The sequence below is a fragment of the Prionailurus viverrinus genome, chromosome A1, assembly GCF_022837055.1.
Source record: "Prionailurus viverrinus isolate Anna chromosome A1, UM_Priviv_1.0, whole genome shotgun sequence".
Lineage (NCBI taxonomy): Eukaryota > Metazoa > Chordata > Mammalia > Carnivora > Felidae > Prionailurus > Prionailurus viverrinus.
In genome coordinates this window covers 227,214,576-227,227,970 of record NC_062561.1, presented here as the reverse complement: position 1 = coordinate 227,227,970, position 13,395 = coordinate 227,214,576, and the positions used below count along the sequence as shown (strand labels likewise).

Below are 13,395 nucleotides of genomic sequence, written 5' to 3'. Positions count from 1 at the left end.
CATGACCTCAGGGTTGTGAGATCAAGCCTCTGCTGCCAGTGGAGCCTGCTTAGGAGTGTCCTTCTCTCCCTCTCTGTCCCTCCTCCCCTCCTCATGCGCATGTTCTCCCTCGCTAAAACAAAATTAAAAAAACACTTTTTTAATTGGAGAGTTTCCAGGCACCTAGGTGGCTCAGTCGGTTAAGTGTCTTTTTTTTTTTTTTTTTCACGTTTATTCTTGAGAGAGAAAGACAGAGCATGAGTGGGGTAGGGGCAGAGAGAAAGGGAGACACAGAATCCGAAGCAGGCTCCAGGCTCTGAGCTGTCAGCACAGAGCCGGACGCGGGGCTCGAACTCACAGACTGAGGGATCATGACCTGAGCTGAAGTCGGACGCTTAACTGACTGAGCCACCCAGGTGTCCCAAGCGTTTGACTCACGATCTAGGCTCGGCTCAGGATCTCACTGTTTGTGAGATCGAGCCCTGCATGGGGCTCTGGGCTGACAGTATGGAGCCTGCTTGGGATTCTCTCCCCCTCCCCTCAAAATAAACAAACAAACTTAAATAAAAATTGGAGGGTTTCTTCCTACCTTCCTGTGCGCAAATAACACACGACCAAAAGCATCAGCAATGATACACACAACGCAACAAGGACAGGAAGCTTCGGCGGGTCACTGAGCATGAGTCTTTCTGAGGATACTCGAGACTTCACAGGCAGACCAAGAAGATTATGAATCTGAGTAGTCTCATGGCATCTAGGTGGCTCAGTCAGGTGAGCGTCGGACTTCAGCTCAGGTCATGATCTCACGGTTCACGAGCTCGAGCCCCACTTCAGGCTCTCTACTGTCAGTGCAGGGGCTCTGTCCTCCTCCTCTCTCTGTCCCTCCCCCGCTTGCTTGCACACACTCTCTCTCTCTCTCTCAAAAATAAAATAAATTTAAGCATCTGAGAAGTGTAAAACAGCAGGAAGCTAACCTGTGGACAGGACATCGGCCAGTGGAGAAGCAGAGCCCTACCACACAATGAGCGGTGCAAAATCAACTACCTCGTCCACATGGGCAGCTGCCCCCAGCCTGGAAGGTCTAGGTGATGCCCTGGCCCTGATCTCTGCTGGTGAACTTGAGAGAAAAAAGTTAACTGTTATAGTGAGTTGGCAGAGTCGGGAGGAATGACTATCACGCTCACACACATTAAAGAACATACTAGTACTTGCTAGTTAACGAAATTAAATGGAAAAGAAGAAATCGGAACTTATAGGCAACATTTAGGAATGGTGATTTTACAGAACAATTATGGACAGATTTCTTTTAAATGCTAAACTGTACTGCTTTTTTATTCATAAAAGAAATTTTAGGAAAATCTGCCTGAAAAAAAATTACACTTGATCCTAAGCTGTGCTAGGAAGTGTCTTGAAAGCTCTCTTGTATATATCACAAGACAGTCATGCCCCTTAAGCCAGTCTTTCCATGTTTGAAGAAGTTAGAAAGAAAAAGATGGCTTTATACAAATTTTTTTGATGTTTATTTTTGAGACAGAGAGAAAGAGAGAGAGCGAGCTGGTGCATGCTAAAGCAGGGGAAGGGTGCGGGGGGGGGGGGGGCAGAAAGAGGATCCATAGCAGGCTCTATGCTGACAGTAGAGAGCCCAATGCAGGGCTCGAACCCATGAACTATGAGATCATGACCTGAGCTGAAGTCAGCCACTGACCCAACTAGGCCACCCAGGCGCCCCAAATATTTTTTCATTACAATCATACTAACTTGATTTATGACAAAATTATACTAGGCACACACATAATATAATCCTATGTTTATTTTTTTAAATGCATGCACATAGATACACACACACACACCAGCAACTCTGTGCCCACAGATACACACACACACAAGCAACTGTATTCTTGGGCACTCCTTCTATATAAGTGAAAACTTACATTTGCACAAAAACATGCACACAAGCATTCATAGCAGCTTTTTGTGTAAAAGGCAAAAGCTGAAAAAGCCAGTCCCAGAAGGTGACACCGGCTACGATCCCACTTACAGAATATTCTTGAAATGACAAAATTGTAGAGAATGAAAGGCAAATTGGTGGTTGCCACAAGTTACGAAGGGAGTGGGGGCAAGAGGGTAATGGGTGTAGCTACAAAGGGGCCACATGCTGGGTCCCAGCGTTGATGGAAAGGTTCTGCATCTCGACTCTATGTCAAGACCCTGATTGCGCTATTGTGCTTGAGTTTTGCAAGATGCTATCATCAAGAAAGAATAGGTAAAGGGTATATGGAATCATTCTGTATTATTGCTCACAAATGCATGTGGAGCTACAGTGATCTCAAAACAAAAAGTTTCATTACCAAAAAGTATAAAAATATATGCAAAAAGGCTATAAGAAAATATATCAGAACTCCAATAATGGATCACAAGCTTGTAGGGGTTTTTCACTTTGTTTTTTATACTTTTCTATCACTCTTTTCCTATTTGCTAAAAGTTTAAAACATTTCTAGCCTTAAAAAAAAAAAAAACAAATCAGTCCAGGGGCACCCAGGTGGTTCAGTTGGTTAAGCATACAACTTCAGCCCAGGCCATGATCTCACGGTCCGGGAGTTCGAGCCCCGCGTCGGGCTCTGTGATGACAGCTCGGAGCCCAGAGCCTGCTTCAGATTCTGTGTCTCCCTCTCTCTCGGCCCCTCCCCTGCTTGTGCTCTGCTTCTCTCTCTCTCTTTCAAAAATAAACAATTTAAGAAAGTTTTTTCAAAAAATCAGCCCAATCAAAAATCACTATCAGTGAACATATCTGGATACATATAACTGATTCAATTAAACAGTGACTATTATAGAACTATTTTCCCCAAGTAACAAAAACAAAATGAAATAATACCCTCCCAAGAGTCACCAGCAATTAGAAGGAGTATAGGGGCTTCTCCTCTAATCCACTTGTAATAAGCATAATAAGTTTCAGCCCAGAGAAACCACAAAGCAAGAGGCAGGTATGGGACAAAAGCCTACAGACCCCGGGTTCTTGGTCCCGTGCTCCTGAGACAACTGGTCCACCAGCTTTTGCTTCTGAGGCTCCTTACTCCTGGTCCTAACGTCCTGATCCTTGTTCTAATTTTGTGTGTTCCTTTTGGTCCCTCTCTTGCAAGTCAGAGCCCAGACTCTGATAGCATGAACTTGAATTCTGGTATCAAAGCTCCATTCCTAGAATTCCAAACCATTTTGACGTTTCAAAAGCACCTCTACACACACACACACACACACACACACACACACACACACACACACACACACAGACCTCCACAACTTACCCTCATCTCTTCCTCAAGAATGACACCTTTGGCACCTGCTGCCCAAGCTAGAAATTGGAGTCAACCTCAAAACCCCTCCCTACTGCTGACCACGTCTTCTCTGCAAGTCCTAGGTCAGATGATCAACACTGTCCAGAACCCATCTGCTCTCCTCTTCCTCGGCCTGCCTCACATTTTTCATCCAACCCCTACAACTACTTCCTAATAAGTTCCTCTGCCTCCGGTGTCTCATGGCGTGAATCCAATGGTCCTCAAATTAGAGTCCAAGAAACATTTTTTTAACGTTGAATTTTAATTTTAATGACTAAAAACATTTTCTACTAGTTTTAAAGATAAGTTTTCTTGGCCGTGATAACTTTGAATTCAAAGAAATTTTCAGAGATAAAATTTTGGTTTCTTACACTGGTGTTTCCCAAACTGGGACCAACTAGGATCTTTTAGCGGATTCCATACAAGCCTGAACAGCACAGACCTAGAGGGCTTTGAACCCAGTCTGCTTCCCATCAGCTAAGCAATCTTAACCTTCTCCGGTTACGCCACATGCTAGCCCTCAGTTTCATCATCTATAAAATAAGGATGATAATACCTACACGTCAGAGTGGTAGTGAGATCAGAGTAAGATAATGCACATAAGGAATTTAGCACAGCTCTTGGTACTGAGCAAGCAACTCAAATATTTCACTGTTAGCCGTGTTACTGTTACCAGTGACATGCATTGATTGGAATTCTCACCATTTGTTCCCAGTCACTTCCAAGATGAAGAAAAATCTCCTTATGTGGGTGGATTCCCTACAATGCTTTCCTGAGGGGCCCCCGCTACTGCTCCTACCAAACTGACTCCAGGATTATAGACTGACTTAGAGTTTCCCGCCCCCTCTTTCCAACCCCTCACCATGTTCCATACTCCATGAACTGTCCTGGGATCCGTCCTGCACTCCTCCAGATGACCCGTCTTCCAAGCCTCCACCACCATGCCCAGCCTGGCTGGAGTGCCCTTCTTTCCCACAGCACCTTGGACAGAACCTCTCCTGTCACTTAACCACACTACGCTATCTTACCCTCTGTCTTATCTCTGCCGAAGGACCAGGACTGGCAGAACTTTCAGGCTCCTGTGTGGAAGCGGTGATTTCCTGGGGCCCCATGATGAAGATCTGCGGCTGTAGGTGGGCTGGTGGGGAGGAGGGCGAGACCAAAGGGGGATGCCACAGTAGTCATGGATGCACTATCGTCCTCATACCGGACCAGTCCGTGAGGACCTGGGCTGTATCTCGCGAAAACGTCTGAGTCCTCTTTGCCTCGTCAAACATCTGGCACCAGTAGCTGCTTACCAACTGTCTGCCAAAGTGATGAGCACCAGCTTCCTTCCATGGTGCTGAGATCATATACTTAGCACCCTGCACTGGTCATCTAAAACCGAACTCCAAAGGCTGAGCTGTAAATCAACGTTTTCCATTCACTGGCTGCTTTGAAACAGCCTTAAACTGAACGACAGTAATTCCTTGGCTGTTCTTAAGTGAAATGTGAAAAGACTTGGTCTTTGAGCCAAGTATGTGTCCATCTCAGAGTTCAAAAAGAGCCTAAATAATTTTTATAAATCTTAACTTTAAGCATTATGTGTTTTGCATGCCACTCATTTCCAAGTGTCAAATAAGAAGAGACTCAAGTTATTTATGAATGCAGTGAACAAACCCAGATTCAGAATGACTCCCGATTGAAGCCAGAAGTCAGTTTGGCTACATATGTACAAAGAAGTCTGCTGGACTCGAACCTATGGTCCAAGAAGTAGGAGGAAACACCACCCAGCTAATAGGAAAGGCCAGAAACACGGCACAACAGATCAGAACATGGAAGAGCTCCCACACTTCCCCTGTGGGCCAACCCCTTACCCCAACCCCCTGCCAAGAAAATCTCTAGAAATGGCAGAGAACTCTATTGGAACTACTAGACGGATGAAAAAGAGGCAGAAGGCCTGAAAGACAACAGACTGAAAAAAATAATAGGCTACTAAGTGAAGACAGAAAAGATCTCTTTACAAAATTATATTTAATGAAAAATAAAACACAAAGTACTAAGATATTCTTGCTAGGATACGGACCATGAGCAAAGTAAGGGGGCTAAAAAGAATACTGCTGGTCTTTCCCTAAAAAGGTGCCAGCAAGAAATTGTTTCTCCGCAAATGTCTATGAACGCAAAGGACATAAAAGCCCGCCATGCCTTCTGCTGGAAATCTGGCCCAGATACCTAAAAGCCAGAGTCACCAAGCTTTAGAAACTTATGGGAATCTGGTTGGAATCTTAATCTTGAGAGCCGAGGTCACAAGGAGAAACATGGCCATGTTTTTGTCAATATCATCCTCCTCCTGTTAGCTTTCCCAAAAAGGGAGTTAGGAGAGCCTTCTTTTCCGGTGATCGATATCCTTATGATAAGCCTGCCTCCCTTCAAATTTCGACTTTAGGATGTGACAGAGTCAAAACGCAGTATAAAGACAAAAGGGCCCCTACAGCGTCTCTGCCACCACCACATGGTCACTATTCCCACCAGAGAGCAGCTCCCCCTCCCGGGATGTAGACCCAACACTATACGCTTCACTCCCCACTTTTACGTCCAAACTCTCACACCCGCACCTGCTCTCAGGCGTCAGCTACCAATGTTGTTCCGCCTCCATCTGCTTTCCAGGGACAAAGATCAAAGATCCTGGAGAAGATGGAAACCAGCAACTGAGCGACCCCACGCACACGACACGAGCAGACTGATAAAGAACGTGATGATGGAAATGTACCAGGGGACAGCCGCCCACCTTGCGGGCGTCCGAAAACCGAGAAAGCTGCATCAAACTCAGAGTAGTCCACTCCCTCTCTCCGAAGATTTGCGTTAGAAATGAATTCATCCACATTCTTATCACTCTCTATATTTTTAAGTAATTTTTTAAATGCTATCTTACTCCCTCGATAGCTAGTAATAGAGGCTACCATCAAGAGGACAGGAGCCAATGCAATGCCCGACGGAATGGAAAATGACGCAGCTGCTTTGGGAAGCGGTCTGCCAGCTCCCTCCAAGGGGAAACCTAACGTTACCATACGTGCCGGCAATTCCACTCCTAGATGTATACCCAAGAGAGGTTAAATCAAGTCCAGGCAAAAGGCTGTACATGAATGCTGACAGCATTATTTCTATTTGTCCGAAAGTGAAAACAACCCAAATGCCCATTGACAGATGAACAAATGAAGGTCACGAGGCATGCCTGTACAATGGAAGATAATTCCAAAAAAGGAATATAGTACGCCACAACGCGGGTGGACCCTGAAAGCATTACGCCAAGGTCAGAACAAGGTCAGACAGAGAATACCACATGTTATAGGATTCCATTTATATCAATGTCCAGAATAAGCAAATTTGGAGACAGAAAGTAGATGAGTGGTTCTCAGGGCTTGGGGGGTCGGCGGGGGGAGTTGGGGAGTGACTGCTCATGGGTTTGAGGTGATAAAATGTTCTAAAATGGACCATGGTGAGGACCGCACAACTCTGAATATACTAAAAATCCCTGAACTGTGCACTTTAAATGGGTGAATCCTATGGGGCGTGAATTATATCTTAATAAAGCTGTTTTGCAGAGGGTGGGGGGTGCCTGGGTGGCTCAGTCGGTTAAGCGTCCAACTCCTGATACGGGCTCAGGTCATGATCTCACGGTCTTGAGATCGAGCCCTGTATGGGGCTCCACATTGAACACGAAGGCTAAGATTCTCTCTTCTTCTCCTCCTGCCCCTCCCCTGCAAGCACTCTCTCTTTCTCCCTCTCTCAAAAACAACAACAACAAAAAGTTGTTTTGTTTCGTCTTGAACAAATGCTTGAATCAGGCACTTGGCCCAGGAGATGGCAGAGGAAGACACGGGAGCCTCCCCCTCGCTGTGTGCCGGGCCCACCTCCCATACTGAATGTCACCCGCTGGAGCGCCCTCAGACATCCTGCCGACCACCACCCTGCTGATTAAAAGGCAGGCACCAAAGGGGTATGATGGAACCGCAGGCAGAAATGGGGTAAAACGGGCAGTTCTGGAACGAGGATGGTCAGCCTGCACACAAGTGGACCCACCCTGCAAAAACCAGGAGCCCCGGGCTGACCACAAGGCATTCTGGAGAAGAGAAGGCCAGGAGCAGGGGAGATGGCTGAGTGAGCGCTCAAAGGATTAGGCTGAGGATGCCCAAGTCTCCTTCGGCTCAGACCAGCCTGCTCACTGACCCTGTGCTCCCTACACTCTGGGTGTGCCTTCCCCTCACCCCCCTGTTCCCCTACTGTCCTGCTCCATGGATGTGTCGGCCATCTTGCCACCAGTCCAACCCTTCCTGGCTTTACGCTACTTGGGTAAAAAACTTCAACACTGGAGCGCCTGGGTGGCTCAGGCGGTTAAGCGTCCGACTTTGGCTCAGGTCATGATCTCGCTGTTCATGAGTTCGAGCCCCGCATCAGTTCTGTGCTGACAGCTCGGAGTCTGGAGCCTGCTTTGGATTCTGTGTCTCCTTCTCTCCCGCCCCCCCCCCCCCCAACTTGTGTTCGGTCTCTCTCACTCTCTCGCAAAAATAAACAAAAAAACCTGCAACACTAACCCAGGGGTCTCACACGAGCGCCCAGTTCAAGGTAAAGCGCACTTGTGGCATTCGGCCGGGAGAGTTCTTTATCATTCATGGGCAGGTATTTAGTGCCCAGACCCTGACCCTGAAATGTCTGGCCTCAGTTTCAGTGACCAGGGGACAGAACCCCGCACATCTCCAAATGCTGTAACGCCCCCGGCTGGAAGACACTGGAATGCACAGAGCATGGGCATCTCCAGCGTAACGAAATCAGGCAAACACAGGCACGCAAAGCTACACCTGGGGTTTAGGTGGAAAACTCAGAAGTCTTGAGAAGTCACCAGCAATCATTCGCTTAGTCTGTCTTAGACGCCTGTGCTTGAAATCACTTTATTAGGCATTATTTCAGATGACTGGGATATCTCGAAACACCTCATTCTATTTCATTAACAATAAGCAAAAAATAGAATCCTTTTGGCAGAGTAAAGGGGTCCTGAGCACCGGGCTGCATAATAAGTCAGGCTGGCATCTCCTACAAGGGCAAATCTGTGCACGTGGCTGCCGTCCTGGCGTTGCCTGGGCACGAAGTCATGGCAGTCAGCTACCATTTCCTGTTCTAAGTGCAAGGTCCCGTGACATCAAGAGACAGGTGCAGAGAACGGTGGGTATTCATAATGCCAGGTGGATGCCCATTGCTATAGGCTTCCTTTCTGATCTCCCCAGCGGTCTTGTCACTTTCCGCAACTTTGCCGGCACGTTTACGTGAAGTCCGGCAAAAAGGTGCCACGCAAGAGATCCAATTTCTTCGCTTGCAAGGGACCTGAGAATAAGATATATTTTTTTTAAGTCTGTGGGAGTATTTTCTGTAAGACGGAAAAGGATCTCTCTGCAATTACTAGGTATGCTATTAACACTTACTAAAGCCCTCAAAAGTCATTAAATCGAGTTTACTGAGAATTTAAGAGCTACGTTAACAGATCTCTCCATACAACTTTCTACGACAAGGTGTTTTCCGTCTCTCCACCAGGACTGTGAATGTTAAGGAATCAACTGGTGCATTTGGCTCCATTTTTCTCTCAAATACAGTACTGACTCAGGCAGAAATGAGGCAAAACCAGAACTCCCAGGAACTTTGATAGTCTGCAGAGAATTCTACAATTTCGGATTAACTCTCAAACTAAGAACCGCTGTTTGGGATTCATCCTTGTTTTAAAAAATTCGCTACTTCAAAACCAGTAAGTGTGAGAGCATCTAGCAACAGCCATGTGATCAATGGGTTTTTACAAGAAACATCCTTCCCCCAGAACGTACAGACCGGTAAGTAACCCAGACTGAAAGTCACATGGTAAATTTCCTACATCGGCACTGTGACTACCTCGGTGGGTGGCGGTGTGTCCCGGGAAAGCTGAGAAGTGACATTTAATTCTCCCATAAGGCGTTTTAGTGTGACGGTCATTGTGACTTAGAATCAGCACTGTTATTCTGCTTTTCTGTTTTTTCATTCTTTCATAAACATTTTTATTTGCAAGTACTCTCTACACCCAAGGTGGGGCTTGAACTCACAGCCCCAAGATCGGGGGGGGGCACACGTTCCGTCAAATGAGCCAGCCTGGCACCCCATCGCCTTGCTTTCTGAACTGGGTTCTGCCATTTCCCTGAATACCTAGTTAGAAATGCAGAGTGCTGTGCACGGCCCCAGAAGAAGGAGCCTGGGTCGGTGCATAAGACCCAGAACAAAGGCCAGGCTGAAGCTAGACCTGGGGGGGTCATCCTCATCCTCCAGCTGTGTGGAGGATGTGAAGAATTACCAGAAGACGCTGTCACCTGGGCCCCACCTCCAGTGGTTCTGATGGGTAGAGGTCCGGGGTGGAGCCAGTGAACTGGGTTTTGGCAAATCAGCTCAGATGACAGTGGGGTTGGTGACAACCAGGAACCACTAGACAGCATCTGAGATCACAGTCTCCCCTCCGGAGGACAATCTGAGAGCCCTTGCTACAGCCCCTGCCTGAGACAACACGAGGTAATTTGAGCAGAAGCCTCATAGGACAATGAGACCACGGTTAGAAAGAGCATGGTGTGGTACGCAGCCATGCTTAACAGATGCCATTATTACTCCCAATACTATACTTAATGTACCTAGCCCTGTGTGATGGGGTGGGGAAAGCGAATGCAGGCAATGGGTCCCATGAAACAGCCAGCATGAACAGATGTGGATCTGAATTCAAGGACTATCAGCGCACAAGGAAGAATCTATAGAATATTTAAAAAAATTTTTTTTTCAATGTTTATTTATTTTTGACAGAGAGAGACAGAGCATGAGCGGGGGAGGGTCTGAGAGAGAGGGAGACACAGAATCCGAAGCGGGCCCCAGGCTCCGAGCTGTCAGCACAGAGCCCGACGCGGGGCTCGAACTCACGGACCGCGAGATCGTGACCTGAGCCGAAGTCGGACGCTCCACCGACTGAGCCACCCAGGCGCCCTGAGAAGCTGTAGAATATCAACCATCTGAATATCAAGGAAGAAGAGTTTCAGGGTCTATGTGCTTGGGTGACTTAGTAGCACATTTCGGGGGAACAAGAATTCAGAAGCAAGAATTCAGATCTGGATACCAAAGCAGTGATTAACATCGAACATTGTCTATACGACCGGGGTTCAAGCCTCGGTTCTCCCATGCCCTGTATTTTGGCAAGCCACTCCGTTACAGTTCAAAGAGGCTATCTGTGCACGGTAATTCCAAGTTTAGCGGGAGGGGGAGGAACAGAGCAGCAGTGCGGGCGGCCAGGTAAAAGTTGGGGAGATCTGCGGATGCAAGGAGGAGAGGAGAATGGGGTGAACAGAATGTCGCCAAGCTCTGACAGTCTCTGGCCAGGTTTCCTACTGATGACCCATAACAGAGCAATTAAAAAGACAAAAACAGGGGCGCCTGGGTGGCGCAGTCGGTTAAGCGTCCGACTTCAGCCAGGTCACGATCTCGCGGTCCGGGAGTTCGAGCCCCGCGTCAGGCTCTGGGCTGATGGCTCAGAGCCTGGAGCCTGTTTCCGATTCTGTGTCTCCCTCTCTCTCTGCCCCTCCCCCGTTCATGCTCGGTCTCTCTCTGTCCCAAAAATAAATAAATGTTGAAAAAAAAAATTAAAAAAAAAAAAAAAGACAGAAATAACACGGAAGCGTTTAAGCACACCTGCCCCATGAGGCTCTTTGCTTTGTATTTCTCAGCAGCAACACCTGATTTTTCTGTGTTCCGATAAGCCCTTGTGAAAAACGCTTCATGCTCTAACCCTTGCTCCTAGGAGGAACAGAGCTGCTACTCGCACACTGGAAACTGAGCCGAGTATTAAAAATGTCGGGGCCCCTGGGTGGCTCAGTCCACTAAGCATCTGACTCTTGATCCCTTGGCTCAGGTCATGATCTTGTGTGTGAGTTCGAGCCCCATGTCGGGTGCTGTGCTGACAGCCCGGAACCTACTTAGGATTCTTTCTCTCCGCCCCTCCCCTTTTCATTCTCTCTCTCTCAAAATAAACAGACATGTAAGAAAAATGTTTCTATGTCTTCAGAGGAAAGGTGATAATTGCCAACACGGTACAAAAAAACCCCCCAACGGTGTAAACACTTAAAGTAGCTGCTACCAACAAAACCAACATATGGGGGGAAAAGAAAGATTCAACGTAGGGAAGGTATCGTTACTTAAGAAATAAAAAGAAAGTGATTTCAAATGTTTAGAAGCTGCTTACATAACCCTGAAGACCGACCCAGAAAAAAGTATTACTCAGAAACAACGCGTGGTTTCAGATGAATTCAGTTTTAAGTCTTTTCACGGTGTGTTAGAAGAATTGAGATATTACACGTAATCATTTTGTGGGTTGGGCAAAGCCTATTCAAACGGAGACAGTATTTCTGCACCGAACCAAAGGTCAGAGCAAATGATTAACAATGCCAACGATTCTGTTGCCCAGGCGGATAGTCCGGCAGATTTTCCAGATTTTAGAAAAAGAGCTTAAAATGTCTTTCTTTACCTTGCACTGACACCAGACTGGTCTCTGCAAATACTTTTTATTTTTATTCTTTTTAAATGTTTATTTATTTTTGAGATAGAGCATGAACGGGGGAGGGTCAGAGAGAGAGGGAGACACAGAATCTGAAGCAGGCTCCAGGCTCCGAGCTGTCAGCACAGAGCCCGATGCGGGGCTCGAACTCACTGACCGCGAGATCATTACCTGAGCCGAAGTCAATAAGCTTTTTTGAAAGTGTGTCTAAGAATAAAGTCGATGATCTCTTTTCCTGGCCGCCTTATTCCAGGCTCGGGGCCTTGGGAGTTTTGTTGTTTTTTGTTTTTCCCTAAACATGAGGCACATATGAGGCCACAACTAGGCACAGCCATGAGACTTCCTGCTGAGATTAGCACAGTATCTGATAACTACACAAACAGGCCTCAATCACAGAAGCTGGGAGACAAATCTTTCGGGAGTATCGTTAGCAGGGCGGGTAGGATTACATAACAAACAGAAAGTCAGGCGGCAAGTATATTCTTGGTTTCACAGTATACGGTCAGCCCTCGGCCAGAGACCCTCATAGGAAACCCTTCACACGTACGTGCACGCTTTAGAAAACGTGTCCCCATGCCTGTCGGAGTTTAAATACATGTACTTTCTGATGTGTGCGCTGACCGAGCCGGGGGGGGGTTAAGTCGGCCTGCCTGCCTCTTGCCAAAAGCTCTTTTGTTCAAAACGTACTGACGCCAGGCCTGGGCACTGTGCAAGAGGCTGAGAAGATACAGTCAAGAGAGGGAGCGGAGATCCAGGGAAGGGAAGAGGCAGAAATGGATCCGGAAAGTACCTTTAAAAGGTGCCGCACTAAAGGTCTGCAGGGGCAGACCAAGTTCACCAGGGAAATCACCTCCTCACGATGGTCCTGACACTTTAGTGATGCGACCTGACGCGGACATGTCCACTTTTTGGAACCTTCCTAATCTATCCCAAGGCTGCACAAACACCTCCCACTCCCGGTCACAGGGCTGTTGGAGCATCAGAGAGGGTGGTTACGATGCACAGGTGCAGGGGACCGAGAAGCACAGGCCAAGAGAAGCAAGCACGGCTTGATGTGATTTAGCCCACTGGCTCAATCATGAAACTGTCAAAGGCTTGTCTCCTTGAACAAGCCTGCTGTGGCTTCTGGTTCTGCTCGCCCTGCTTCCTCCCATGACCTCTGTGCTCTCAGCCCCGAGCCCATGGCCACACAGCCACAAGGCCCTTCCCTGCCACCTTGGCAGCCAGCTGACACCACGCCCAGCTGGCCTGGTTCAGCACCCGCCTTCCCGTGTCCCAAAACCTCCCACGTGCTCCAGTTAGAAACCTGCCCCACACCTACCCTCACCTTGGAAAGTGCTCCGCCAGGGGCGCCTCGGGGGCTCAGACGGTTAAGCGTCTGACTCTTGATTTTGGCTCAGGTCGTGACGTCACGGTTCGTGGGTTCGAGCCCCGAGTCAGGCTCTGTGCTGACAGCTGGGAGCCTGGAGCCTGCTTCGGATGCTGTCTCCCTCTCTCTCTGCCCCTCCCCCA

At 47.7% G+C, this 13,395-nt stretch overlaps 1 protein-coding gene across 1 annotated transcript in view; it reads right to left on the bottom strand.

Annotated features, from left to right (window-relative positions):
- The window catches only part of MYO10 (myosin X), a 227,509-nt gene that overhangs the window by 138,155 nt on the left and 75,959 nt on the right, over positions 1–13,395 (bottom strand). The gene's annotated exons all lie outside the window — the stretch shown is intronic.